We start from the raw sequence: 12808 nt of genomic DNA, 5'->3' as shown, positions 1-12808 counted from the left end.
TACAGTCTGGCCAACTGCTCAGTAGTGAAGCTCACCTTTACTAGAAGAAAATGGGCAGGCTTGGTCAATCTGTCCACAATGACCCAGATAGAGTCATAACCAACCTGAGTCTTTGGCAATCCCACCACGAAGTCCATGGAAATGCTCTCTCATTTCCATTCCAGAATCTCAAGAGGTTGAAGTTTACCAGACGGCTTCTGGTGTTATATCTTCACCTTCTGGCAAATCAAACACTTGGACACGTAAACAACAATATCCTTCTTCATGCTCGGCCACCAGTAATTTCTCTTCAAGTCTTGGTACATCTTTGTAGCACCAGGGTGGATAGTAAACTGGACCTTATGAGCCTCTGTCATCACCCCCTCATTCAAAGGACCTCGAGGAACCACAATCCTCTTCTGGAAAGTCAATAATCCATCCTCATTCCATGACACACCATCTTGGTTCTTCACATAGTCTAGGCACTCCCTTTGCACCTGCGCCTCTTTAATCTTTTCCACGAGCTCATTTTCAACTTGCACATTTTCCATTTCGAGAAGTGCACCCCCAAACAAAGAGGTCACCGTCAGATCTCGAAACTGCTCGATAATATCATAGTCACCCAACATCAAACTGGATAGACTCACAGATTTCTGACTCAAAGCATCAGCTACCACATTGGCCTTGCCAGGATGGTACTTCAACTCAAAGTCGTAGTCCTTCAGATACTCCATCCATCTCTTCTGTCTCATGTTCAACTCCTTCTGATCGAACATATACTTCAGACTCTTGTGGTCACTGAACACGACAAACTTCATGCCATAGAGATAATGCCTCTAAATCTTGAAAGCAAAAACAATAGCAGCCAACTCCAAATCATGAGTCAGGTAGTTCTCCTCAAGAGGCTTCAACTACCTCGAAGCATTGGCAATCACTTTGCCCAACTGTGTAAGAACCTGCACCGTTAATTAAGGAAGTTAATTAATTAATTATGAAAAATTAGAAAAAATTCCATAATTGACCCTAATAATTATGAGAAGGCTTATATAATTATGGTAAGTGTTTAATAATGCTGAAAGTCATTTTTCCAACGAAAAGTGCAGATACCGGTTCTGCTACTCGGTATAAATGCGTACCAATGAAGTATCCCAGAAAATTATAATAGGTGCATAAATATTCCTAGAATAATATGTAGGACTGTGATTTCAAGTTTCAAGTAAAAATAATGAGAACTGGTGCCAGAACTGATACTGGCTATGGAAAAGCGCGTAGCGGAAAGGTGCTGCGAAATATTATATAAAAATATGATAAATCTTAGAAAAATGAGTAGGTTCAGATTCCAAAGTTTGAGATTAAAATGCTAAGCGTAGCTATTATTGTTAATACGGTGTGATTACACTTAAGTGAACTATAAATGCAACTTTTGGGCTTAAAACCCTAGGCTTTTTCTATTCCTACGTGAGTTGGAGGCTGAGCATATTTCACTCACTGTTCCATTGCCACTTCCCTTCACCATTCCTTTGTTTTCCCTCTCCATTGAAGCCTCTTGAGATCACCATTTCTCTTGAGTTCTTCGTAAAGACTCTTTGTGTGAGTGTGTTTGAACCTTTGGAGAGTGAAAGGTTCCCCTTTTCTGAGTGGTAGCTTCTGTCTTAGGGTGAGTTATGGGCTGAGTTGAGGGCTCCCATTGGTGAGAGTCATCTTCTTATCATTGAAGGCTCCAAGAAGCTAACTTGGTGAAGAAAGGACCAAGCTTTGGTGTATTTTCGTATCTTGGAAAAGTCAGAACATTGGTGTGTAGTTGGAGACTTCTATTCTGCCTTATTTCTGCGTTTTGAGCATTGGAGGTGAGCCATGATCACCTCTTTGTCATTTTGAGGTTTTAAGCTTGTTTAATCGGTTAAAAAGAAAAATTTGGATCATTTAAGTAAAGGAATGTGTTTCTGAGTTCTTAACATGCTTATGAACATCTGTTTCGGGAGCCATTGGACTCCCAATCGCTTTTGGACCCTTAAAAATGGAATTATGCAGAAGAATGCTCGAGTTTCTGCATTTTGTCTGATAAGTATTCGAATACTTTTCGTGAAGTATTCGAATACTTATCCCTTGGTAGTCGAATACTCCTTGCAGGAGTATTGGGATACTATTATGGGAAGAAACGTATTCGGATACCTTTGAAGAAGTATTTGAATACTGGAGAGTATTCGAATACAGTGAGTTTTGGTATTCGAATATTGTGGTATTCGGATACTTTGGGTGTTGGTATCGAATACGTTGTGGTATTCGAATACTTTAGTGAAAGTAATCGAATACTTTCTGGAAAGCTGGAGTATTCGAATACTAATCGTGTAGTATTCGAATACCTCCTGCAGAAACAGCATGAAATGAGTTAAAATGAGTAAGAAAGCCTTAATCACTTAATGTAATCTTGAGCAATGATTATTGATGATTAATTACTGTTTAAACAGATTGTGATTATGCTGTTTGTGGGCCTTGAGCTTGTGTGGACTCTTGGCTTGGATAGTTAGCTTGCAAAGTAAGCTTTCGTGTCCTCGATTTAGCCATTGTTGGTTTCACCATACCCTATGGGGGAATGGTTATATGCATGATGTGTTTACATGCTTTAATAAATGAAAATGTTGTTGAGCTTTATGTGCAATTGCTTTTAATATGTATGTGTTGTTCCACTTAGACGGTTAGCCTGAGTATGTGGCGTCATACAAGACGGTGACACTATGGGTGGGTGCAAGTGGCGTCTTGCACTAGTGTGGGTAATAGACGTATTCCTGCATTCTCTGGCCAGTAGATTAGTATTGACACACATGACATGATTATCTGCTGCATTGCACTATTTTGGAACTTATATTGCTAAACTGTTTTGAACTTATATGGCACATGTAAGTGAGTTTGGGGTGCAAGATCCTTGAGGACCCCTTGTCTTACTGAGATTTCTGTTCAGAGATCTCACCCCACGTTTGGGGCGCTTATTTCAGGTTCAGGTAATGCGGGGGTTGAGACCTCCAACGGCAGGAGGCCGGAGATTAGCTGATCTTTATGCTGTTATGCTGATTATGTTGGATGTTGGGTTATGCCTGTTGCTATTTACTGTTAGCTTTATGATTTTGTTGCTGCTGTTGAGACTATGTTGGGCTTTGTTGCCTTATTTGGTAAGCATGAGGATTGTCCATGCCACATTGTTTGACTTTGTCTTAGTTGATTCGAGTTGTATAATTGTATCAGGATTATGTTCGGACTACGTGTTGTAGATCCGTGACTTAGATACTCACTTATCTATTTATGAGGTATTTCAGTTAGCTGTCTTTTGCAATTTACATACAGGCGATGTTTTTATGAATATGATTAAGTAATCAACTTGGCTAAGTATAATGACGTCATAATTGAAAAGAAAAAGATTTTCCGCATATTTATTAAGCGCGGCTTAATACGATGACATGTTAGCAAACTGGGTATACACGGGGTGTTACATTTTATAGTATCAGAGCACTTTCTAGGGAAAAAGCCTGTATGTATTGCAATAACTTAGGATGTTTTGTTGTGAGTTATGTCTGTGCGTTCTCTCCATTGGATTTTTTTATGATGATGCATATGTGACCACATTGCGTGGGCTTGATCAACTCACTCTTTGTGTAACTTGTACAGAATCATGGTACTACCTCGGAGGAACCGAGACACTAGCTGGGATCAATCTGATTCTGTCCTGGCTGCATTGGCTGAGATGCAGGCGACCTGATTAGCCGACTAGGAGGCCATGAGAATGGCAAATCAGGCTATGATGGACGCCGTCAGATATGCGAACAGGAAAGCCACTGAGGATGTTTTGGAGGCGAACCGCCTGGTGAACATGACTATGATGAAGGTCATGTTGGAGGAGATAAGGGCCGGTCTTGCTGTTGGTCAGTTCCCTCCGCCACCACCTCCACCGCCACCTCCACCTAGCCTTCAGGACGAGAGCCTGAGTCACGTTGAGGGTGCTACTTCTCTTACTGGGGTGATTGAACCCTACTTGGAGCCTGCTGAGGATCGTGATGTGATTGACCGCCGACTTAATGCTTTCCGTAAGCATAAGCCACCTTCCTTTGATGGGTCATATGATTCTATTGTTGCTGCGAGATGGGTGCAGGCGTTGGATAAGATCTTCCGGGTCATGCAGTGTACATATCCGCAGAAGCTGATGTTTGCGACGTATATGCTGGAGGGCGATGCCCATGAATGGTGGATGAACACCTCTCACGCTTTTGAGATGCAGGGTCATGTTATGACATGGCCATTCTTCAAGGATTGCTTTTTGGGTCGGTACTTCCCTTATGATGTGCAGGAGAGGAAGCAGGGGAGTTCGACAGGTTGGTGCAGGGCTCGTTGCCTGTTGACGAGTACCTGGCGAAGTTTAATGAGTTGGTGAAGTTTGCACACTTTCGGATGGCTATGCCTACTCCGACCTTTTTTGCTGCTAAGTTCCATAGGGGACTTAGCGAGGAGATAGCAGTTCCTCTTGCTAGAACGGCTTCGAGAGATTTTAGGACACTGGTGCAGCAATGTCGGGACATCAAGGATGTTTGTATTACGAGTAAGGCCAAGATGGCCAAGATTGCAGAGATGAAGGGAACGAGTAGTTCCACTTCCTGGAATGACAGAAAGTTTGTTGGAAAGAGAGACGGGAAACAGTTAGCTACTAGGAAGGCGCCTAGTCTGTTCAAGCAGACTTCTTCGCAGCAGGGAGATTTTGCTAGGCCTCCTTCCACTCCTAGGTGTTCGGGGTGCGAAAAGGAGCATGCATGACGTTGTGCTATGGGGCAGCTGATCTGTTTTCACTGTGGCTAGGAGGGCCACTACTCCCGAGACTATCCGTCGTCGATGGAGAGAGCGGCAGCAATTCAGGCAGTTCCGTTATAGATGGTTGCTTTGACTACTACAGCGGCACCCGTTGTGCCACCTGCTACCGGACGTGTGTACACTTTGGATCGGCAGCAGTCAGACCGAGCTCCGAACCTTGTCAGAGGTACTGTTTCCTTTGGTGGATCTTTTGTTGATGTATTGTTTGACTCCGGGGCTACGCATTCCTTTATTGCAACCCCGATTGCTGTGGGGCTTGAGTTGCCCATGTCTGTGCTTTCTTCACCGTTGCGGGTGACTACCGCCACCAGAGAAAAGTGTGATTCTACCACTGTTCATCGAGATGTCTTTTTTTAGTGGAATGGGCGTGACTTTTTGGTAGATCTGATAGGATTGCCGATGGCTAACTTGGAGATTATTCTGGGCATGGATTGGTTGTCCAGGAACTGTGCTTTGATTGACTGTTGTGCTAAGCATGTGGTGATATCTCCGTGTCATTCCACAGCCAGTTTCTCGCCATATATTTCATTGCTGCAGGCTAGGAGAGTCTTGAGAGCAGGGGCATTCGGTTATGTCATGTTGGGAGGTTTGGTGAGTGGGACACAAGAGGATATCACTGGCATTCCTGTGGCGAGGGAATTCCTCGAGGTGTTTCCTGAGGAGATTCCTGAGTTTCCGCCACAACGGGAGATAGAGTTCTCCACAGTTTTGCTGTATGGTGTGGGCCTATTTCTCTAGCTCCATACCGGATGTCGCCACCGGAGTTGGCAGAGCTGAAGAAGCTCATTGAAGATCTTTCGGCGAAAGACTTCCTTCGACCGGGTGTGTCTCCCTGGGGAGCACCGGTCATTTTGTTTAAAGGAAATATGCCTTACACCATTACTTAATCATGATGGTGCCTTGTTTGAGAATGTGAATTTCTCTTCAGGGAATTTAAGTGTGTAACACTTGAACTTTTTGGCAAGGCCACGCGCGATCTTGTTTACGCGAGTCTTGTGCATGTACAAGTAGTTTGTGGGTTGAGTGGTCTCCATGACTCTAGGTTCTTATGTTGATTATTGATATGCTTCATAAGTAGTTGGCATGTTAACACCTGGAGTAGTATAAAGCATGAAATAAGTACGATAAATTATGGTAATGTATCAATGTTATTTCACCTTTAACTGACTCTCAAATTTGCAGATACCACAGAGATTGAGGTATACCGTTGCATTGAGTTTTGATTTATTATGTTATTGAAATTGAAAATTTTGCAAGTGTACGTGAGCTAAGGTACGTTACTATGTGAATGAGCATGTTAACTAACATGTATTGGTAGAATTGAACATGATTATGATTTCGTACTGTGGAAGGAATATGAATTGATTTTGAAAATAATGATTTGTAAAATTGTAAGTCTAGTCGATGTTAGAGTCATGGAATAGGACCAAACTCACTCAAGTTTTGTGTGGTTTAGAGTATCTGGGGTCAGGTCACCTCTATTGAGAAAGTGACTGGTGATCCTAGAGAATCGAATGACGTTTTGATGTCGTTGTGAAGTTTCGAGTTTTGACGGTGACTTCCTTATTTGGGGGCGCACTTCTCGAGACGGAGACTGTGAGGGTCGAAATCAAGCGTACGGAGAAGATCCAACATGCGCAAGTGCAGAGAGAGTGCCTGGACTTTGTGAAGAACCAGGACGGTGTGTCTTGGAATGAAGAAGGACATTGTTGTGTATGTGTCCAAGTGTTTGATTTGCCAGAAGGTGAAGATTGAACACCAGAAACCGTTTGGTAAGCTTCAACCTCTTGAGATTCCATAATGGAAATGGGAGAGCATTTCCATGGACTTCGTGGTGGGTTTGCCGAAGACTCAGGTTGGCTGCGACTCTATCTAGGTCATTGTTGACAGACTGACGAAGTCTGCCCATTTTCTTCCAGAGAAGGTGGGCTTCTCTACAGAGCAGTTAGCCAAACTGTATGTTCGCGAGATTGTGAGGCTTCACGGGGTTCCCGAGAGTATCATCAGTGATAGGGACCCGAAGTTCACATCTCGGTTCTGGGAGGCGCTGCAGGGAGCTTTCGGTACGCAGTTGAGATTGAGTACCGCCTATCACCCTCAGACTGATGGACAGACTGAGCGGACCATCCAGACCTTGGAGGACATGTTGAGAGCTTGCACTTTGGAGCAGGGTTCAGCATGGGATAGGTACCAGCCATTGGTGTAGTTTTCGTACAACAACAGTTTCCATGCTAGCCTGGGCATGGCACCCTACGAGGCGTTGTATGGTAGGAGGTGTCAGACTCCTACCTGCTGGTCTGAGGTTGGAGATAAGTAGTTGTTTGGCTTGGACTTTGTCCAAGATACTTCCCAGCAGATCCAGATGATCCGAGAGAAACTAAAGCAGGCGCAGAATCGCCAGAAGCGCTACTACGATGTCAAGCATCGTCCACTGGAGTTCGGGTGAGCACGTGTTTGTTAGACTTTCACCTGTCACCGGTGTTGGTCGGGTCCTCGGAGTAAGGAAGCAGAGCTCGCGTTTCATTGGGCCATTCCAGATCCTTGGTAGAGTAGGACCTGTTGCCTACCGGCTTGTCTTGCCTCCGAACTTGGCCAACATCCACGACGTGTTTCACGTGTCTCAGCTTCGGAAGTACGTAGCAGATCCTTCGCACGTGGTGCAACCAGATGATGTGTAAGTTTGGGAGAACTTGAAAACTCCCTTCGGACCACTCAAGATTCTCGATCGCGGCGAGAAGAAGTTGAGGAGCAAGATCATTCCGATGGTCAAAGTGCAATGGACGGGGAGAACTCCTGAGGAGTGTACTTGGGAGCGAGAGGACGAGCTTCTCCGGCAGTATCCCGACTTCCGAGACAGTTATGTTTATGATTTTGAGGACAAAATCTTAAAAAGGTGGGGTGAATGTAAGAACCTGCACCGTTAATTAAGGAAGTTAATTAATTAATTGTGAGAAATTTGGAAATAATTCCATAATTTACCCTAATAATTATGAGAAGGCTTATATAATTATGGTAAGTGTTTAATAATGCTGAAAGTCGCTTTTCCGACGAAAAGTGCAGATACCGGTTCTGCTACTCGGTATAAATGTGTATCGATGAAGTATCCCGGAAAATTATAATAAGTGCATAAATATTCCTAGAACAATATGTAGGATTGTGATTTCAAGTTTCAAGTTAAAATAATGAAAACTAGTGCAGAACTTATACTGGCTATGGAAAAGCGCGTACCGGAAAGGTGCTGCGAAATATTATATAAAAATATGATAAATCTTAGAAAAATGAGTAGGTTCGGATTGCAAAGTTTGAGATTAAAATGCTAAGCGTAGCTATTATTGTTAATACTGTGTGATTACACTTAAATGAGCTATAAATGGAACTTTTGGGCTCAAAACCCTAGGCTTTTTCTATTCCTATGTGAGTTGGAGGTTGACCAGATTTCACTCACAGTTCCATTGCCACTTCCCTTCGCCATTCCTTTGTTTTCCCTCTCCATTGAAGCCTCTTGAGATCACCATTTCTCTTGAGTTCTTCATAAAGACTCTTTGTGTGAGTGTGTTTGAACCTTTGGAGAGTGAAAGGTTCCCCTTTTCTGAGTGGTAGCTTCTGTCTTGGGGTGAGTTATGGGCTGAGTTGAGGGCTCCCATTGGTGAAAGTCATCTTCTTATCATTGAAGGCTCCAAGAAGCTAACTTGGTGAATGGTTATATGCATGATGTGTTTACATGCTTTAATAAATGAAAATGTTGTTGAGTTTTTTGTGCAATTGCTTTTAATATGTATGTGTTTTTCCACTTAGACGGTTAGCCTGAGTATGTGGCGTCATACAAGACGGTGACACTATGGGTAGGTGCAAGTGGCGTCTTGCACTAGTGTGGGTAATAGGCGTATTCCTGCATTCTCTGGCCAGTAGATTAGTATTGACACACATGACATGATTATCTGCTGCATTGCACTATTTTGGAACTTATATTGCTAAACTGTTTTGAACTTATATTGCACATGTAAGTGAGCTTGGGGTGGAAGATCCTTGAGGACCACTTGTCTTACTGAGATTTCTGTTCAGAGATCTCACCCCACGTTTGGGGCGCTTATTTCAGGTTCAGGTAATGCGGGGGTTGAGACCTCCAAGAGCAGGAGGCCGGAGCTTAGCTGATTTTTATGCAGTTATGCTGATTATGTTGGATGCTGGGTTATGCCTGTTGCTATTTGCTATTAGCTTTATGATTTTGTTGCTGCTGTTGAGACTATGTTGGGCTTTGTTGCCTTATTTGGTGAGCATGGGGATTGTCCATGCCACATTGTTTGACTTTGTCTTAGTTGATTCGAGTTGTATAATTGTATCAGGATTATGTCCGGACTACGTGTTGTAGATCCGTGACTTAGATACTCACTTATCTATTTATGAGGTATTTCAGTTAGCTGTCTTTTGCAATTTACATACAGGCGATGTTTTTATGAATATGATTAAGTAATTAACTTGGCTAAGTATAATGACGTCATAATTGAAAAGAAAAAGATTTTCTGCATATTTATTAAGCGCGACTTAATACGATGACATGTTAACAAACCGGGTATACACGAGGTGTTACAAACTGCATCAACACACAGCCCAGCCCCTTTCCAGAGGTGTCAGTGTAAAGCTCAACCTCCTCAGCATGATCAGGAAGGACCAACACAGGTGCAGTCGTTAGTCTCTTCTTCAACTCCTGAAAGCATTCCTCACACTCGTGAGTGAGTCAACACAAACGGAGTCTCTTTCTAGGTAAGGCGAGTCAATGGTAGAACCAACATGGAGAATCCCTTGATGAACCTCCTGTAGTAACCAGACAAACCCAGGAAACGCCTAACTTCTATAACCGTCTTGGGCCTCTCCCAATCTAACACGGCCTCAATCTTAATCGGGTCAACTGCAACTCCTTTTGCTGAAATCACATGCCCAAGGAACTTAACTGACTTGAGCCAAAACTTACACTTCGAAGGCTTAGCATAAAGCTTTTTCTCCTTCAGCACTTGCAACACAATCCTTAAGTGCTCCGCATACTCCTTCTCAGTCTTGGAGTAAATCAAGATATCGTCAATGAAGACGATCACAAACTGATCCAAGTACGGCTGAAAATCTGGTTCATGTAATCTGATGGGACGGAAATTTGTGCCCATCTAAGCCCATTTTGATGGCAAAATACCATTCGTTCCCTCACCTGATGAGCAACTTTAGCACTAAAAGCACATGTTTTATATCTTTATCACAAAAACACAAGTGGGAACGGAAGGTGACGTAATCTTTGGAAAATATATAAAAAGGGGAACGAATTTGGGGCATTAAATACACCTGCTTCACGCACTCAATCTTTCTGACCACTTTTCAGGAAACGGTGAAAAGAAGTTTCCAATGAAGCACAAGTGGGCAACATTCAACCAAGGAAAAAGGTGCACAACAGGGAATAAACGGTTCCTATTGGCCAAAAAGGAAAGCAAGGCATGTGAGGTTCAGAAGGAAAGACAAATATCAGCAAAAACTGTCCCATCCAGCCACGTGCGCCCCACAAAGCCCTGTTCACACCTCCCCTTGCATGCAGTCAAGAAACCGACTCCAAAGAATTTACAAGCTTGCCATTCACTCTTCTACCTATAAATAGGACGTTCCAGCACGAAGACATCCATCGAATTCCCGAGGAATTGAATTCCTTGAGAAGAGATCACTTAGTTTATTTTTGTAGTTTTTATTTGTATAGTTTTAACTTTAGTTAAGTGACAACACTTCTTATTCTTTCTGTATCACCCACTTGAGACTCCTCATGAGCAACAACCATCTTCTCCACTTTTCATTTTGTTGTAATCAATTTGTTTTCATTTAAATACAAGTGTTATTTCTCTTATTTCCACTCGTTAACTCTAAACTGAATCTCGGGTCTATGGGACTTCAGTTTGGAATAATTATGTTTAAACTAGTAGCCATGGGCTAAATTATCCGTGGAATGGAAAAACTGCAAAGTTCTTAAAAAGTTATTTTCGAAACTCTTGTATTACAGCTTTTGTGTTTCTCTGGTTAAGTCAGCTATATTCATTGTGTATCTTTGGAAATCGAACACAAACTGAGAAAGGATCTTCCATAAGGAAAGGATTTCAGACAGCTTAACCAGAGGGGGAAGACAGTCTTGTGGAAACAATACTGCTGGTTGCCTTATGAATAAGGGGTCACCTCGTTCATTTTAAGGTTCAGCACTAAGTACCTGTTGGAGTCAAGAGAGCCATAGGAATATGGAAACTTGTGAGCCATCTAGTTCATAAGCTAAGGAATCAGACGTTGGCAGAAAAGAAACTGGAACAAATACTTAAGTTTTGAGTCTTGAGTAGAGAAAATAATTATTTATGAATGGAGTAGTGGATCTGTTCCTTCTGTTATTATTGTTTTTAACCCATCCACCCTGTTGTCTCTTGACTATTGTTATTACTTTTTTGTATTTTTCTTCTTTATTTAATCTTGTATCTATAAATCTCTCATGAATATTGTTGTACCTTCCCTAAACAAGAAGGATGACATACATAACGATGCGATGAACTGTTTGCTGTCTGATTGAACCTACTGTCCTTGAGGAATGTTGTCAAGACAGTAGGGAACGTCTGGCCAAACAGGTCAATTACTAACTTTTCATTTCATTTTCATTCTTTATAAAACAATATAAGACACTAATTAGAGTTCTATCCTCGTGGGAACGATAATCTGGGCATAATACTCTCATTTATTACTTGATGCGTTCACTTGCGCACTTGGGTTGAACTAAGAGAACAACTGTGTTCTTTCTTAGTGAACTGAGGAACGTTTTCATCATAATATACTTTTCACCCAACAGCTTTTCCAACCCAACAAGTTTTTGGCGCCGTTGCCGGAGATAGATACACTAAATTCTATCCATATTATTGTTTTAAGTACATACTCTGTATATTTTTCATTTTCATTTTTATTTTTGTCACATATTCTGCTGATTCATATTATCTGTTTTATGGTTTATGAGTGAAGAGTCTGAAACAGATTCTCCCCACTCCACTGAAATACCTGAGTTCTTCTTTGACCCTGAGCCAGAACACACTTTACATAGAAGGAGAAGATATCTAAGGGAAAATACTTTTGAAAACATGGCTGATCATAACAATAGCAATGATGAAATCCCTCCTGAACAGAATTTTAGAACCTTGGCTGCTCCTTTCAGGAACAGACTAGAAAGGGGAGTAATCCTCCCTCCTGTAGCCCCCAATTTTGAATTGAAACCCATCATGTTCCACATGATCAGGGAAGCTGGAGTCTTCCATGGACTCCTTGCAGAAGATTCGTACACACACCTTATAAACTTTCAAGACATTTGTGATAACTTCAGAGCTGATGTTAAGGCAAAAACATGGATGAAAACTCTCACCCCCGCAGATCCATCCACTCTTGGGAGGAACTTTCTAACAAGTTCATAGAAAGGTTTCTCCCTATGTCTCAACAAGCTGATGTTAGGGAAGAACTCTCTAACTTTAGAATGTTTCATGGAGAAAATCTTTATGAAGCTTGGGAGAGATACAAGGACATCATCAGAAAGTGTCCAAACCATGGGGTGGAGAGTTGGGGAGTTTTACAGCCTTTCTATAAAGGCATTGATCATACTTCTCAATCACATTTAGACTTTGCTACAGGAGGATATTTTTTTACAGGTACCCTTGAATCCAGGTACGAAATCATTGAAGGCACTGCAGAAAGATGTCTCCAATGGCCACTAGAACGGATGAGCCCAGTAAGGAAGCAAGGAATGCTAGAATTAGACAAACAAACTGCCATGGAATCCCAACTAGCCACCCTGATGAATGAGGTGAAGAATCTAAAAGCTGATCAAGAACAACCAAGGATGGAAATCTTACAACTCACAGCAACTGAGAATGAACCATGCTCAGCCTGTGGTGTCCTTCATGATTCAACAGACTGTCAATCTACTGCTTTGGTG

At 42.2% G+C, this 12808-nt stretch overlaps 1 non-coding gene across 1 annotated transcript; it reads right to left on the bottom strand.

Annotated features, from left to right (window-relative positions):
* Positions 1-12319: 12319 nt before the first annotated feature.
* Positions 12320-12426, bottom strand: LOC133314671 (small nucleolar RNA R71). The gene has a single exon (XR_009751983.1). It is a non-coding gene; the product is annotated as a small nucleolar RNA R71 (small nucleolar RNA).
* Between the last annotated feature and the right edge of the window lie 382 nt (positions 12427-12808).

The sequence above is a fragment of the Gastrolobium bilobum genome, unplaced genomic scaffold, assembly GCF_033153095.1.
Source record: "Gastrolobium bilobum isolate Gb01-03AN ecotype WA unplaced genomic scaffold, APGP_CSIRO_Gbil_v1 utg11542, whole genome shotgun sequence".
Classification (NCBI taxonomy): Eukaryota; Viridiplantae; Streptophyta; class Magnoliopsida; order Fabales; family Fabaceae; genus Gastrolobium; species Gastrolobium bilobum.
Note: the sequence above shows the minus strand (reverse complement) of the source record. Positions and strands in the feature narration are given on the sequence as shown.